We start from the raw sequence: 16,890 nt of genomic DNA, 5'->3' as shown, positions 1-16,890 counted from the left end.
GTTTCAATAAATAAGCTTCTAACAAATGTTTATTTTCTTCTCATCTATCCTTGTTTTTGTCCTAGAAGTAAAATGAGGAAGGAAAAAAAAATCTAATTTAAAACTCCTTAATTAGATCCTTGCTTAAAAAAAAAAAAAGTATTGTCTTACTCTCCATAATTCTGTCTCTAGTCCTCTTTTCTTTCTCTATTCTGCAGTCCCTCTCGACATCTTACTCATGTGTCTGAGGTTTCGCTACTACTTTTATGGAGAATCACAAATCTCTGGCTCTAGCTCTAACCTTGCCCCTAAACTCTGACGTCAGTTTCCAACTATGCATATCTACATCCACATGAATCCCTCTGTACCTCAAAATCCACAGATCCAAGACTGAACATCACTTGCCCACCTCTCCCTCTTAGTGTGCCCACTATTCCTGCAATTACACTATTTCCTAATTACCAAGGTAAGCTCAAAACCTATCATCAATCGGTGTTCAGGCACTGAACAAGTGCTACACACCCTGCCTTTTAAATATCACTCATGAATTCTCACCTTTTACACATGGGCCCCTGTCTTTGCCTGGAAAGATCTTCCCTACCCTCTTTGTCTGATTAATGCCTACTTATTTTTTTAGAAAGGAGTAGTTTAGGGGCGCCTGCGTGGCTCAGTCATTGAGCGTCTGCCTTCGGCTCAAGTCATATCCCAGGGTCCTGGGATCGAGCCCCACATTGGGCTCCCTGCTTGGCGGGAAGCCTGCTTCTCCCTCTCCCACTTCCCCCTGCTTGTGTTCCCTCTCTCACTGTCTCTCTCTCTCTCTGTCAAATAAATAAAATCTTTAAAAAAAAAAAAAAGTAGTAATTTTATTCTAAATGGCCATAATAAACCTTACTTTTATTTCAGTGCACTCTCAAGCTATCTGGGTTCACACCTAACCCATACCCTTATAGCTTATACTTCTAAAATATATGGTTTATATTTTCTTTAATAAAAGCAGGCAACCAAGTAGCCCTGAAAGTCTACCCACTCCCTCCCTGCCCGCCATCTAGATGGTTCCGGCTAAGGATCTTTAGGGAGAGGGTGAGGGTTTTGCTTTCTGAAGGAACTTGTTTCATCCATGTTGGATGTTCTGCCTTTCAGAATGACTGACATTATCAGTGGTCAGACACCCATCCCATACAACTACAAGAAATTGCACTAACATTTACAATTTATAACTAAAGGTTTTGATTAATTATTAATAGCTAAAATACCAATACCAGTAACTCAACGTATTTCACATCACTATGCTTCCAGAGAAGATAAACACAGCGAAGTCAAGGCTCAAATACATTAATCATTTATAGCTCCCGAAGACCTCACAGGAATTTAAACAGTAGTAATAAGTAAAGCTACTAAATGATCTGACCAAAATGCAATCCAGGAAATGTCTACTGTATTGTTTCCATTAAACAAAAAATCTACTTCCTTCCTACTCTGCTAAAAAACCTTTGTAGGCATTATAAGCAAACACAGAGGGGGGTGAGTTTCCACAATGAAATAAATGACTTCTTTTATATTAAACATCTACTAGAATTAATAAATCCTAAATATTTCTACTGAGTATTTTTACTTTTTTTTTTAAGATTTTATTTATTTGACAAAGAAACACAGTGAGAGAGGGAACACAAGCAGTGTGGAATTGGAGAGGGAGAAGCAGGCTTCACACTGAGCAGGGAGCCCAACAAGGGGCTTGATCCCAGGACCCTGGGACCATGACCTGAGCCGAAGACAGATGCTTAACAACTGAGCCACCCAGGCGCCCCTAACTTTACTTTTTTAAAGGAGCTACATTGTGACATATGTGACTTTTATGAAGATATGTTAAAACAATTAGGGAAAAAAAACCCTGGCAATTACTACATTATAATAATGAAAGATAATTCAAAATACTATAACTTTCAATAATATTATGTTTAGCAGAGCACAGATGCAAAAAAGGACATCAACTTTAAAGTAAGCTTTCTTTGAACAATCTTGGAGCTTTGAAATGTCTTCATTCAGCTGCTTGAAAAATACATATAAAATGTCAAATCTCACTAGACTCTCCTCTTTGAAATGTAATTCTCCAACATAAGTTCTGGTCACACTGAAAACAAACAAACATCTGCCAAAAGGAGAAGCTCCTTTTAAATAAAATTCACAGGGAAAGGTTAATAAATCTGACAACAAAACTGTCTTGTTCAGAAAATATATCCTAAACAAAGTCAAAAGGCTAACAACAAACGTGGAAAACATCACCAAATTGTAAGACATTACCATTAAAGGGCTAATTTGCTTGATTTATAGGGCTTACAAATATCATTAAGAAAAAAAACCACTTCGGGGCACCTGGGTGGCTCAGTTGTTAAGCTGGCTGCCTTCAGCTCAGGTCATGATCCCGGGGTCCTGAGCCCCGTGTTGGGCTCCCTGCTCGGCGGGAAGCCTGCTTCTCCCTCTCCCTCTGCCTGCCGCTCTGCCTACTTGTGCTCTCTATCTCTCTGTCAAATAAGTAAATAAAATCTTTAAAAAAAAGAAAACCACATCAATAAAACAATGGGCAGAGAATGTAAATAGACATTTCACAAAAGGAAATACTAACTAAAATAGTAAAAAATTATATGAAAATATGACTCTCACAATATAAGAATGCAAACTGAAGCAATGGAGATATCTTTCATCTATGAGATAGGGAAAAATTTTACAGCGTAAGAGTATCTAAATGGGGAGCTCCTGGGTGGCTCAGTCGTTGGGCATCTGCCTTCGGTTTGGGTCATGATCCCAGGGTCCTGGGGATCCAGCCCTGCATCAGGCTCCCTCCTCCACGGGAAGCCTGCTTCTCCCTCTCCCACTCCCCCTGCTTATGTTCCCTCTCTCACTCTCTCTCTCTCTCTCTCTCTCTGTCAAATAAATAAATAAATAAAATCTTTTTTAAAAAAAAGGTATCTAAATGGTATCAATAGGAAACTGGCTGAATAAATTAAAGGCCCATCCCTATGGTGGAAATATTATATAGCCAATAAAAAGAATGCACTAAGAATTAGATCTGAATTGTTGGTATGGAAAGAGTACCAAGATAAAATGTTAAGTAATATAGAGGGAACAGAATATATAACATCTTTAGGTACTTTTAAAAGATACAGGGACGCCTAGGTGGTTCAGTTGTGGGTTGTACATCAGACTCTTGGTTTAACCTCAGGTCTGATCTTGGGGTCGTGGGATCGGCTCCCTGTTAGGCTCTGTGCTCAAGGCAAAAGCTGCTTGACCCTCTCCTTCCGTCTCTGCCCCTGCCCACTCACATGCACATTCAGTTTCTCTAAAATAAATGAATAAAGGGTGCCTGGGTGGCTCAGTCATTAAGCATCTGCCTTCGGCTCAGGTCATGATCCCAGGGTCCTGGGATCAAGCCCCGCATCGGGCTCCCTTGTCGGCGGGAAGCCTGCTTCTCCCTCTCCCACTCCCCCTGCCTGTGTTCCCTCTCTCACTCTCTTGCAAAAAGAAATAAATAAAATCTTTAAAAAAAAATAAAATAGAACAAAATGAATAAAATCTTTTAAAAATAGAAGATATGTATGTGCCAATAAACACATACAAATACATTGGAAAGGCCAAAAGAAGTCATTGTATTTTTATGTCTATATTAGCACATATATAACTACTTTTGTATAGAAGCACCAGGCTGAAAAAGGTTTAAAATTTTTCATTTTAAATCTTTCAATATTTTTTGAATTCCGATTATGCTATATTTCTCCAATATTTCTGAAATGTCAACAGGAGTTACCTGAAGGAACAAATTATGCATAATTTGAATTTGCTACCTCATACTGCTCTGCATTTTTTAAGTTAATTTTTGTAAAAATCTACTCTAAGATACAGTGTTTCAAACTGCAGCTTATAGGGGCGCCTGGGTGGCTCAGTTGTTAAGCGTCTGCCTTTGGCTCAGGTCATGATCCCAGGGTCCCGGGATCGAGCCCTGCATCGGGCTCCCTGCTCGGCAGGAAGCCTGCTTCTCCCTCTCCCACTCCCCCTGCTTGTGTTCCCTCTTTTGCTGTGTCTCTGTCAAAAAAATAAATAAAATCTTAAAAAAAAAAAAACTGCAGCTTATAACCCATTAATGGATTACAAAATCAGTTTAGTGAGTTGCAACCAGCATTTCTCATCTATCAGGGGAAATCACTCAATTGGGACTAGAGGAGAAAATAATTGAAAACACCGTGTACCTCATAGGTTATAAGTAAGAGAGAGCCAAAGCAAGAGCAGATCACAGTCAAAAAGAGCTTGAAAACCACTGCTCTTGGATATTATATGTTAATACTACTGAGTCAGGAAAAATCTTAATGACCATTATCATTTACATTCCAAAGCCAAGAATCATCTTATATTAAGCTGAGTTTTTATATGTCAATTCTTAGTATGACCAACTTGAAAAAAATACTAATAGTTGAAATGGTAATGAAGAAAAAACATAATTTCTGAAAAATCTCAAGAGATGTATTAATAAGACACCTAGACGATGTACATGAAGACTTGAATGAATTTTTTTTAAATGAGTGAATTTTTAAAAAATGAATCTACATACATTTATTGGGAATAGCCCTACATTTTAAGTTATAAACATTAATAATCTCTGGAATTGATAAGATCGAAATTAAAAAGTTTGGTTAAGATGGTTTATCTTTTAAGAAATCACCAAAATAACTGACTTTTTAAAAATGCTAGGCTATCTGAGAATTTCAGAATATTAACAGAAGACCACATAGCTCGAATATATATACAAAAGATATTCATGAAGGCATGTATTTGAGGTTCTTTTTGGTGTCAAAGGATGTGTTTATTCTGGTTACAAACACAATCTATTGCCCAATCACCTGTTTGATAAGGGTAGATAAACAACTAAAAAATGATTAGCCAGGATTAGGAACATAGTTTAGTCACCATAAATTAAGTAAAAATGAAGAACTACAGAATGAAATCAAAAGACTTTTTTTCACTATCATGGCAACTAAACCCTATCCATTGTGCAGTCAGTGCATCCATAGAAAACTTGTTTTTAATTTGACAAATTTTAATTTCATGTATCTTTACTCCTTCCATCTTTTTCTCCCTTTCAGCCAGGCCCCATCCTCCACTAACACTTGCTGGCTTTTTGCTTCCTTTGTTCTCTTCCATTCATGAAGGGCTTTACTATTAATGATCTCTCATTCTTCTAAATCCCTATGGCAATTATATATACCACTCATTTCAAATTTAACATATGATGACTTATATTATCTACCTTTTTTATACATATCCTCAAACTTTTATATATAGTTATATACTTATGTTAACTCTTTGTTTTTAGTGTATGTGCTGCCGAAGCGAGCACGTGTTAACTCTTTGTTAAACTATACGGTCATTCCATACGATGAATATAGTAAACATCAATAAATCCTTTTAGTTATATTTTTAAGTTCTCATATAACCTAGAAGTTAAAAGTTGTTCAGGTTATGGGTTCCATGACTAAATAGATTCTAGTAATCCACATACGTCCCAGGAGTGTGGGATCATAGGCCAAAACTAATTTTGGAAGCAGTGAGTCCAATAAATCTTTAAAAAAGAGATAGGTAGAATAATACTCAGCCATGAAAAAAGTGAAATCTTGCCATGTGCAATGACGTGGATGGAACTAGCAGTATTATGCTTAGTGAAATAAGTCAGTCAGAGAAAAACAATTATCATATGATCTCAGTCATATGTGGAATTTAAGAAACAAAACAGAGGATCATAGGGGAAGAGAGGGAAAAATAAAAAAAGATGGAATCAGAGAGGGAGACAAACCATAAGAGACTCTTAATCATAGGAAACAAACTGAGGGTTGCAGGAAGGGAGGGGGATGGGGGATGGGATTACAGGGTGATGGATATTAAGGAGGGCATATGATGTAATGAGCACTGGGTGTTACATAAGACTGATGAATCACTGACCTGTACCCCCTGAAACTAATAATGCATTATATGTCAATTAGTGGAATTTAAATTTTTTAAAAGGTTGAGGAGAGACAGGGAGGGAAGATATTACTGGACATGAACAATGGCGATAAGGATAAAAGGGAAGTCAATAAAAAGAGGGCTGGGCAGAATTAATATGATATGTTAAGGGCAAATGATCCAGGATGGTACAAACCACTGAATAGATAGTGGTGCGATTTCGGGGCACCTGGGTGGCTCAGTCATTAAGCATCTGCCTTCGGCTCAGGTCACGATCCCAGGGTCCTGGGATCGAGCCCCGCATCGGGCTCCCTGCTTGGCGGGAAGCCTGCTTCTCCCTCTCCCACTCCACCTGCTTGTGTTCCTGCTCTCACTATTTCTCTCTGTCAAATAAATAAATAAAATCTTTAAAAAAAAAAAAAGGGGCGCCTGGGTGGCTCAGATGGTTAAGCGTCTGCCTTCGGCTCAGGTCGTGGTCCCGGGGTCCTGGGATCGAGTCCCGCATCGGGCTCCCTGCTCCTTGGGAGCCTGCTTCTCCCTCTGCTTCTCTCTCTCTCTCTCTCTCCCCCCCCCCCGCCGTCTCTCATGAATAGATAAATAAAATCTTTAAAAAAAAATAAAAAATAAAAAATAAAAAAAATAAAAAGATGGTGCGATTTCTTTGATTTCTTTTTTAAGATTTTTATTTATTTATTTGACAGAGAGAGAGAGCGTGCACAAGCAAGGGAAGCTGAAGAGGAAGAAGCAGACTCCCTGCTTAGCAGGGAGCCCGATGTGGGCTCTATCCCAGGACCTGAGCTGGAGGCAGATGCTTAACCGAATGAGCCACCCAGGTGCCCCGATAGCTGTACAATTTAGAGACAAGGAAAAGCATTACAGCTTTGAAATTGGGAGAAATGTTGATTTTACTATCAAACATGATTGAGTTTTAGATGTTTGTGGGGCACCTTGATAGCAGTCTTGGATATGTGGATCTGGAACTTGGGAGAGAATGTGCAATTGGAGACAAAAAACTGAAGTGTCATCAGCACAGGGATAAGATGGCCCCAGAAGTATTTTGCATGCAAAGGTGAGAAGGGCAATTAGTAGAAGGGCACTTTTGGGAAATAAAAACTTTTTTTTAAAGATTTTATTTATTTGACAGAGAGAGAGAGAGAGAGAGAGAGCATGAGCAGGGGGAGGGGCAGAGGGAGAGGGAGAAGGAGGTTCCATGCTCAACAGGGACTCAATCCCAGGACCCTGGGATCATGACCTGAGCGAAAGGCAGAGACGCTTAACCGACTGAGCCACCCAGGAGTCCCTGAAATAAAAACATTTGAGTCTGAAAAAGAAACATTTAAGAGAAAGAGGATGACACAAAGACTCAGAATGTGTACTCAGAGGAAAAGCCTTCTTCTCCCAGGAGAGAGGATATTGGTATAAAAACCAGAGGGTTTCCCTTCTGCTCAGAAGGGAGAATAGAAGATTTCAAGTGTTGAGAGAAGTGTCTAATAGATTTGTCAACATCTATTGGAGGTATTTAGGGAGCTTAGAAAGAACAGTTTTCTCCACTGATACTTCCAAAGGAAAAGTATCACAGCTGTCTTGTTCACTGTTATTTACTGCATGGAGAACAAGGCTGGTTATTTGGTGGGCACTCAATAATTTTTTTTTTAACTAAACTGAAGTGGAAACAAAGTCAGATTGCAACAAATGTTAGGCTGCCCTTAATAGTTAGTGGTGAGGATGAACTGCCAAGCTATGAACGGGGGCACTAAGGTCTCAGAGAGGTGGTTTTATACTGTTTTGCTTTGTGTGGTAGGAGAGTCTTCAATATTTTTTAAATATGGAGAGAGAAGAATCCACAGGGCAGGAAGAAAAAGTAAACATCTGCCCAGACTTCATATAAGACCCTTCCCAGAATTATTTGCTAACTTTGGCCCAAATGAATATCTAATTGGTTAAAGATCTGAAATTTTGTTTTAATGAGTAGTAAAAAAACAAATCAAGCAACATAGGATTATGATCCAGAACAGAATAGCCTCCTTATAAGTGAGCGAGTATGGCAAAATAAGCTACTGAACCACTACAGGTCTTTCCCCAGCTTCCTCCCTTCCTTTACTTCTAACTCACAAATTCTTTAAAGATGTCCCTATAGCAGGGGCAACAAGGCTTTGTGGGAGTCAGAGCTTGGTCCAGGTGCAGCGGTAAGAAGGAGGAACTAGGGAATAGGGAAGGAAGAAGGAACTGAAAGAACTCAGGAAGGCTATTCTTAAATCAGGAAATACCAACATAGTTTCAGTTGTCAATTTAGTGATATGGTAAGACCCATATCGTTTTAAAAAAGAAAAAGAGGAAAAGGGAAAAAAAAGAAAAAGAAAGAAAAACCATGATCTCACATAAAACTTCCATGGTTCAGAACACCTCAAATCTAAATCTATGGCATCTATTAAATGTGAGCATTTTGGGGGTGCCTGGGTGGTGGCTCAGTCGTTAAGCGTCTGCCTTCGGGTCAGGTCATGGTCCCAGGGTCCTGGGATCGAGCCACACATCGGGCTCCCTGCTCCGCGGGAAGCCTGCTTCTCCCTCTCCCACTCCCCCTGCTTGTGTTCCCTCTCTCGCTGTGTCTCTCTCTGTCAAATAAATAAATAAAATCTTAAAAAAAAAAAGTGAGCATTTTTTAAAAGATCTGATCAAACAAAAAAATGGTCAGCAGTTTCTCTTATCCTAAACCTATTTCTGAAAACATCAACACTAGAGTTCCTTGACCTGATTCTCCAGCTTTCTCACTGGCTGGCCTCTGGCTTGTATTCTACCTCAAGCCACACCAACCCACTTTCAGGCTGCCCAATACCCCATGCTGCCTCAAACCACAGCTGGTTCACTGCCAGAAAGGCCTTGACCCCAACCTGCAAATACTGAGACACTCACCTTCAAGACCCAGCTCCACACATCCTGGCCTTTCCTTGATAGCCCCCCTTTCTCTGCCCACCATCCACCGTCACTCAAAATATAATTGACCACTTCTCCACTGGTACCCTACTGAACCCACTTACTTTTATCATACCCACCTTTAACATCTGACTATTCTGGTTGTTTGATTGCCTACCTGGAAAGACTGCCACTTTTCTCGTTCATCTCATTCCCCAGACCCTAGAACAGAACCTGACACAAGTAAATTCTAAGCAAAGTGAAATATAAAAGATTGTGGCCAACAATTTTGGAAATACAAAATTCAATGCTCTCCACCAAAGCAACACTCTACCTAGATGTCTACAGCTTTGCCAACCATCTACAACACCCTTAGAGCAACTGAACCCCAGAAATAAGCAATCACAAACAAAACCATTTCCAAATAGAGATAAATGTACTGTTTTTGCCCAGATTATGAAAGATACAAGTTAAAACATAACTTGTCTTAATCTTCCCAGATGTAAACGTGATTAAAACTCTAACTCTACATTTAGGAATGTGTTTCGATTACACTACTACATTTCCAATGGCCTTAATTTTACAGATTTTCTATAATCACAAAAATAGTTGTACGTCTCTAAAGAGAGTGATGAAATCCATATTATAAATCTGTATCATAAATCTTTCATCCACTTACCACGAGTCATTTTTGCTTAACTGGTATTAAATTATCATTTGTTAATTACTTAGGCACACAGAAAGTTTTTTTGTTTTTTTTCTTTAAGATTTTATTTATTTGAGAGAGAGAGAGAGAGAGCACAAGTAAGCAGAGCTGCAGGCAGAGGGAGAGGGAAAATCAGGCTCCCCGATGAGCAGAGAGCCCTGGAATCATGACCTGAGCTGAAGGCAGAAGGCAGATGCTTAACCGACTGAGCCACCCAGGCACCCCAGAAGTTTTAAACATTTTTAAATTATAGAAGTAATATACGCCCAAATGCAATACCAGAATCCGAAAACATAGAAAAGCACAAAGAAGAAAATACACGTCACCTGCAATCCTACCAGACAACTTCAAGTACTTTTTATGTACTCCTAAGCTTTCTCCTACGCACATACACATATGATACAATAATAATCACCATGACCACGAAAAAGCTGATGCTTTATATGATTTTATCACAGGATAATACAAGCATCCTGCTAAGCAATTCTGCCATGTTATTTCATTTAATCTTTAAAACAACCCAATGAGATAGGTGCTATTTTTAATCCCTCTTTTACAGTGGAAAAACTGAAGAAGCTGAGAGGTTAAGTAACTTGCACAAAGCGAATGGCAGAACGAGGATTAAGATAAATCTTTTGGGGGCGCCTGGGTGGCTCAGTCGTTAAACATCTGCCTTCGGCTCAGGTCATGATCCCAGGGTCCTGGGATCGAGCCCTGCATTGGGCTCCCTGCTCAGTGGGAAGCCTGCTTCTCCCTCTCCCACTCCCCTGCTCGTGTTCCCTCTCTCACTGTGTCTCTCTCTGTCAAATAAATAAAATCTTTAAAAAAAAAAAAGATAAATCTTTTGATGCCTAAATTCCAGATCCTATTTATCTATGTATGTGTTTACATACACACATACAATATCTTCAAATATTTACACAAAGATATGGGAACACACTAACCACATGGTTTTGTAACCAATCTCCTTTCACTTAACATACTGGAAAAAACTTTTCTGTCCATAAATGTCTATCTACATCAGCATTTCAATGGCTGCATACTATCCCACTGTCTGGGAATGAAACAGACTGCTTTAACCAGTACATTTATGTTACTGATATTACATATGCTTCTTAATATTAAAAACAATGCTGTAATGAATAGCTTTTGTCTATCAACTCCTTAAGAGAAAAATAACCAAAATAGGAAAGCCCTTTTTAAGGCTTTTGGTAGTTATTCAGTTCTTAGCCACATTTGAAGGGCTCCAAAGATGTGTGACTGGTGGCCACACACTGGACAGCACAGATATTTCCCTAACTGCAGAGAGTTCTACTGGACAGCACTGGCCTACACTGTACGAGATCGTGCAGATCACAGTTGAATTCTCAAATAGTGCACAGCCTCCCCATTTAGCCTGAAGCTGGTAGGGGTAGGAAACTCCTCTATATTCACTTACTAATAAGGACCCCCTCCACCGTGACATCTACTGACCCCACAGCTGAGGCACACCGGATATACACTGGAGAGTCAGCTCCCTCCTGCAGCTCCACCCAGGGTAGGATACAGATTTTACCTACTGACAACACTGGTCCCATTTTTGTCTCCAGCCCTAGCTCCCAGCCTGCACGTGCTACGAGGTTTACATGGAGAGGCAGGCTTTCTGATCAACCTCCTTAGCCAATTTCTCCTGAATGGGCTGGCTGGCAACTGGCAGGCTGACATATACCCTCACCTTACCTTTACTGTTTCCTACCACAGCTCTTCAATAGGACGACAGTGGGAATAAGACTCTCCATTAGGTTTCCAAAGGTGATATAAATTTTTTTGCATTCTACCATTTGGGTTGTTTCAAAAGGAAATTGGTAAGAGGGTGAAAATAAAAAATAATCACCACCATGGACTCAGAAGTTAAAGCTTTTAAAGTTTATAGATATTAAAACAGTTTTAGATAACAACTTGATACCTCAACTATCTCTCTTTACCTTTCCATTTAGAATCCTCTGAAATAAGTACCTAGTGATATAATGAGCACAGGGTATTAAATAAGACTGATGAATCACTGAACTCTACCTCCGAAGTTAATAATATACTATATGTTAACTGAATTTACATTTTAAAAATGTTTTAAAAAAAACAAAATAAAAAAATATAAGAAATAAGTACCTAGAAAAGGTTTGCCTTGGTAAAGTGTCAGAATACATTAAGCAAGAAATAGTAGATTGTCCCAAATTTACTACATAAATAGCAACTAGACTTTACATGGGATCTTTATTCATGGCAATGCAATTTCTTTGAGGTAGAAAAGAAGGAGGTATTTTCCAATTTTTTACATAAGAAAATAAATACCAGCCCACATGTAATTACAGAATGGAAGAGCAAAGACTAAAAAACAAGAACTGAAATTCCCAGTTCTCGCTCACGATCATGCTAGAAAGGCTTTTTTAAAGAGTTTATTTATTTATTTGAGAGGGAGAGAGAGCATGAGTGGGGGGCGGGGGGAAAGCAGACTCCCCGCTGACCAGGAAGGCAGCCACTGGAGCTCAATCCCAGAACCCCAGGATCAAGACCTGAGCAGGAGGCAGATGTTTAACCGACTCAGCCACCCAGACACTCCATAGAAAGCCTTTTTTAAGAAGCTATTTTATTCTCTAAATTTTTATATACCATCAAAATATATATAGGAGAGTAGAATCTGACCAAAAACAGTATTAAAGATAAAACTTCCAGTGGATAAATCACCTGTTTGCTAGGGATATATATCTGTGTATCATTATGGGTTACTATTTTTCCAAACAGACAAATAGGATATTGACTTCAGGAATTCATCATCACAAAAAAAAAAAAAAAAGATTACAGTAGCAATTCTAATTTCATTCTCAAACTCCCTCTAATTCAAACAACAAAATATGTACAGAACTGAAAATATTTTGCCATAAGAGCCAGTAGATCACATCTAACAATGCAAAGTACACGACACCATTTGAGAAGAAAGGCTGCCTGTGACTAGAAAAAGCAAATACAAGAGAAGAACATTAATTTCTAAGCAAACAACATTAAAATTAGTCTTAAAGCCAACTCAAACAAAAACAAAAAGCTTTCACTTCATGCTTTGTCGCAATGCCAAGACGGTCTTGCGAGAGAAGATCTGTTCTGGTTCATCAGGAACTCACCTGCGAGTCATTTTTACTTCATCTGGGTGGATCTCTGAAAGACCATGTTCTATCACTGCCCGACAAGGCTGACTTGTACGGGATCAGGAGCCAACCACCCAGAAACAACTCTGAACAGAAACCTGGGTCATCATCAGTCAGAAGACAGAGCAGGAGATCTAAATGGAAATATAATATACCCCTAAAACACACAAGAGGAATCCAAGCCACAATGCCGGAGGCTTTATTTCCCCATTAGATTCAAACACTGTGCCTAAAGAAACAACAAAAATTGGGGCAAGCCACAACAATCTAATCTTATCCCATCTATAATAAGAGAGCCTCACAGATTATTGATGAATATTAGCGATATCCATTATAAACTATAAAGTTCTCAAAAACAAGAAAGACAATGTAATGAGAGGCATATTATAGAGAAAAGAAATTCAAGTACATGAAAAGGCTAAAACTTTTTAAAGCTAAAATACTACACTAATTACACCTAAAAGAGAAAAAATGGTACCTACTATGTATTTCATAGGAATATACTATGATACATAATTTCAGTGTCTACATATTTGTATGTTAATAAAGGATAAACACTGAGTGCCAGCTCTTTTTGGTAGAGAAGAATTAACAAAGTAATGAATTGTGCTTATTTATTAAATATACCTTCTACATCCAAGGCTAATTACTTTTTTAAGAAAGGGCCTGTCTCAACAAAAATCCTTAGTAAATGAAAACATGACTTGGATTTCAAAGGGTGTTTGAATTAGACGAGTCTGAAATTTTATAACAGGCTCAACAAATATATGTACTACAGCTTTAACAGAGCTGTTGACTTATTTAAAACTGGGAATGTCCTAAGTGCTTTAGTTACCCTTTCAAAGGAATATTTTGATATGATTAAGGAAGAAAGAACAAGAAAATCATTGAAAGACAACAATCTGATACTTGTAAGGAAAGGGGAAAAAATGAGGTCTATCTTGATAGAGAATTTATAGGTTAACTATATACATATGATGTATACTACATAGAACATATGAAGTACAGGTAGTTTTTGGTACTAGCCGGTAAAAGTAGCTACTTTTTGGAATTAAAATAAAAACTAAAAAAAAAAAATAATAATAGAACGGTATATGTTAACTAACTGGAACTTAAATAAATAAGTAAATAAATACAGCTACTTTTTTTTTAAGCTGCAGTTGTAGAAATTTACAATGCTCTAAGACAATGTCTTCCCAACTGATATTATTATGTAAGATATTAATAGCTATGCTGTCTCTTTCCCCCCCACCAAAAGTTCTGGGCTCAAGTAAGTTCGGAAATGCTAAGTCAAACAAGTTTCTTGACTATGTTTCAGAGACCTTAAAGGCTACAGTGTGCTATGGACTTCCAAGAGGGGATTAAGCAGCATTTTCAAAATATATTTGACCATGGGATCCTCCCCCTTCCAAAGCAGAGCTTCTAGTAATATTACCAGGGACTAGTATTCTGTGCAATATATTTTGGGAAAGAAATAACTACTCTCAAGACAGCCTATATGTTCTACATTGAATAAAAACACAAATTTACTAGATAAGCTGTACAACAAACATTAAATAATGTTTGATTTCTGGAAATAGCAGGTCTATATAGAACCATACTGCTCACATCTATGGACAGTTCCTCTTCTAACAGATTTCACAAAGAAGACAGGGCCTTTGTTTCATTAGCTCTCATTCACCCCTCCCCCTATTCCTGTCTTTGGGGTCCTTGCTGTCCAGGTTTCCTTGGCAAGGTCGAAGAAGTGAGAATGCTGAAACATAAAAGGATCTAGATAACTGAACAGGACCATGGGGAAGCAAGATAAACCAGGTGTTTATCCAAAGTGGCTGGAAACAGTGTCAGTGAAGGAGTAGGTTAGTTAACGATAGAGACCCTATTAATGCTAATTGAGCAGTACATAGTTTCATGTCAGAAAGGCATGCATGAAGCTCACAACAGCAAGCAGTCAAGCAGATCTAGGAGAAGATGGCAAGGAAAGTGCAAACAGTTGAGAGACACTGCTCATGACTACAAAGAGGGCCAGCCAGTTAAAAAGCAACGTACTAGGGGCGCCTGGGTGGCTCAGTTGTTAAGTGTCTGCCTTCAGCTCAGGTCATAATCCCAGGGTCCTGGGATCGAGTCCTGAGTCCGGCTCCCTGCTCAGCAGGAAGCCTGCTTCTCCCTCTCCCACGCCCCCTGCTTGTGTTCCTTCCTTCGCTGTCTCTCTGTCAAATAAATAAAAATTTTTTTAAATTAAAAAAAAAAAAAGCAATGTACTAATCACAGTACCCAGCATGAGACTGCCTCCTAGTGCTTTATTCTACCTGGCAAAATCCCACTGAATGATGCCCAAAACACACATACCTTGTATTGAAACCTGCTCTAAAGAATATTTATTTGACTTCATACATATTTTCACGAAACGTGTAATTTTTATAAGCACAAAATAACTGTTGAAATAAAGTTTCCTTTGATTTTAAAATTCTTACTTTAATATCTCACTGAGAATTATAATCACACTGAATATTCTTTTTTACTGAGCTAAAATTCCTATAATATAAACTTTACCATTTTAAAGTTTATTTAAATGTACTGGAAGTTCAGTGACTTCCAGAACATTCATAATGTTGTACAACCAGCACCACTGTCTAATTCCGGAAAATTTTCATCATCCCAAAAAGAAACCCCATACCCACTGAGCAGCTACTCCTCATTCCTTGCTCATCCCAGCCCCTGGCAACCATTAATCTCCTAACTATCTCCACAGACTGACCTATTCTGATCATTTCAAGTAAATGAAATCATACAATATGTGGCTTTGTGTATCTGGCTTCTTTCACTTAATATCATTAAGGTTCATTTATATTGTACCAAGTGTCAGTACTTCACTTTTTTATGGCTGAATAATATTCTATGGTATGGATATACCACATTTGGTTATCCACTTATCAGCTGATAGACATCTGGGTTGTTTCTCTTTTTTGGCTATTACGAATAGTGCTACTATAAACATTTGTGCACCTGTTTTCAGTTCTCTTGGGTATTTACCTAGGAGCAGAGTTGCTGGGTCAGATGGGAGTTCTATGTCTAACTTATTGAAGAACCACAAAAATATTTTTCACAGCATCTACATTATTTTACATTTCTACCAGCAATGTATGAGGGTTCAAATTCTCCACATTATCATCAACAGTTGATATTTTCCTTTTATTATTATTATTATTGCCATTCTAATGGATGAGAAGTGGTATCTCACTGTGGGTTTTAAGTTCCTTAATAACTAATGATGTTGAAAATCTATTCATGTGCTTATTGGCTATCTGAATACCTTCCTGGGAGAAATGTCTATTCAAGTCCTTTGTCCCTTTTTAAATTAGATCGTCTTTTGTTGGTGAATATTCATCTTTAAATCTATTAAACAACTATCTTTTCTTTAATTCTTCATGTCTAGGGGCGCCTGGGTGGCTCAGTCGTTAAGCGTCTGCCTTCAGCTCACGTCATGATCCCAGGGTCCTGGGATCGAGCCCCGCATCGGGCTCCCTGCTCCGTGGGAAGCCTGCTTCTCCCTCTCCCACTCCCCCTGCTTGTGTTCCCTCTCTCACTGTGTCCCTCTCTGTCAAATAAATAAATAAAATCTTAAAAAAAAAAAAAAACTTCATGTCTATAGACTGGTTTTATCAATACTTAGTAGGATATTTTCCTCTAAGACTTAATATTTTCCTCTAATATTTAATATTTTCTTCACTGTCCTCCATGTTTACATCTTACAATTACCTTCTAGGGCACTGAGGGCCAGTTCACAATATCTAATGTATCTAAGAGTAGCTTACTAAGTGAAAAAGAGAACATTATGCTACTAGGTTAACAGGTCAAGATTAACTTGGTCATTTAAACTCAGCCAACATTTTCTGAACACTCCTATATACAAGGCACAGTGTGGGCTTTGTTTAAAGTACTCAATTAGGGCGCCTCAGTCAGTTAAGAGTCTGCCTTCGGCTCGGGTTGTGATCCCAGGGTCCTGGGATCGAGTCCCACGTCGGGCTCCCTGCTCAGCGGGGAGTCTGCTTCTCCCTCTCCCTCTGCCCTCCCCGCTGCTTGTGCTCTCTCTCTCTCTCTCAAATAAAGTATTTTAAAAAAAATAAAGTACTTAAT

The 16,890-nt window shown here is 38.6% G+C and overlaps 1 protein-coding gene across 2 annotated transcripts in view; it reads right to left on the bottom strand.

Moving 5' to 3' along the window:
- Positions 1-16,890, bottom strand: part of CDK19 (cyclin dependent kinase 19) — a 165,986-nt gene that overhangs the window by 58,019 nt on the left and 91,077 nt on the right. The window lies entirely within an intron of this gene.

The sequence above is a fragment of the Zalophus californianus genome, chromosome 7, assembly GCF_009762305.2.
Source record: "Zalophus californianus isolate mZalCal1 chromosome 7, mZalCal1.pri.v2, whole genome shotgun sequence".
Classification (NCBI taxonomy): domain Eukaryota; kingdom Metazoa; phylum Chordata; class Mammalia; order Carnivora; family Otariidae; genus Zalophus; species Zalophus californianus.
Note: the sequence above shows the minus strand (reverse complement) of the source record. Positions and strands in the feature narration are given on the sequence as shown.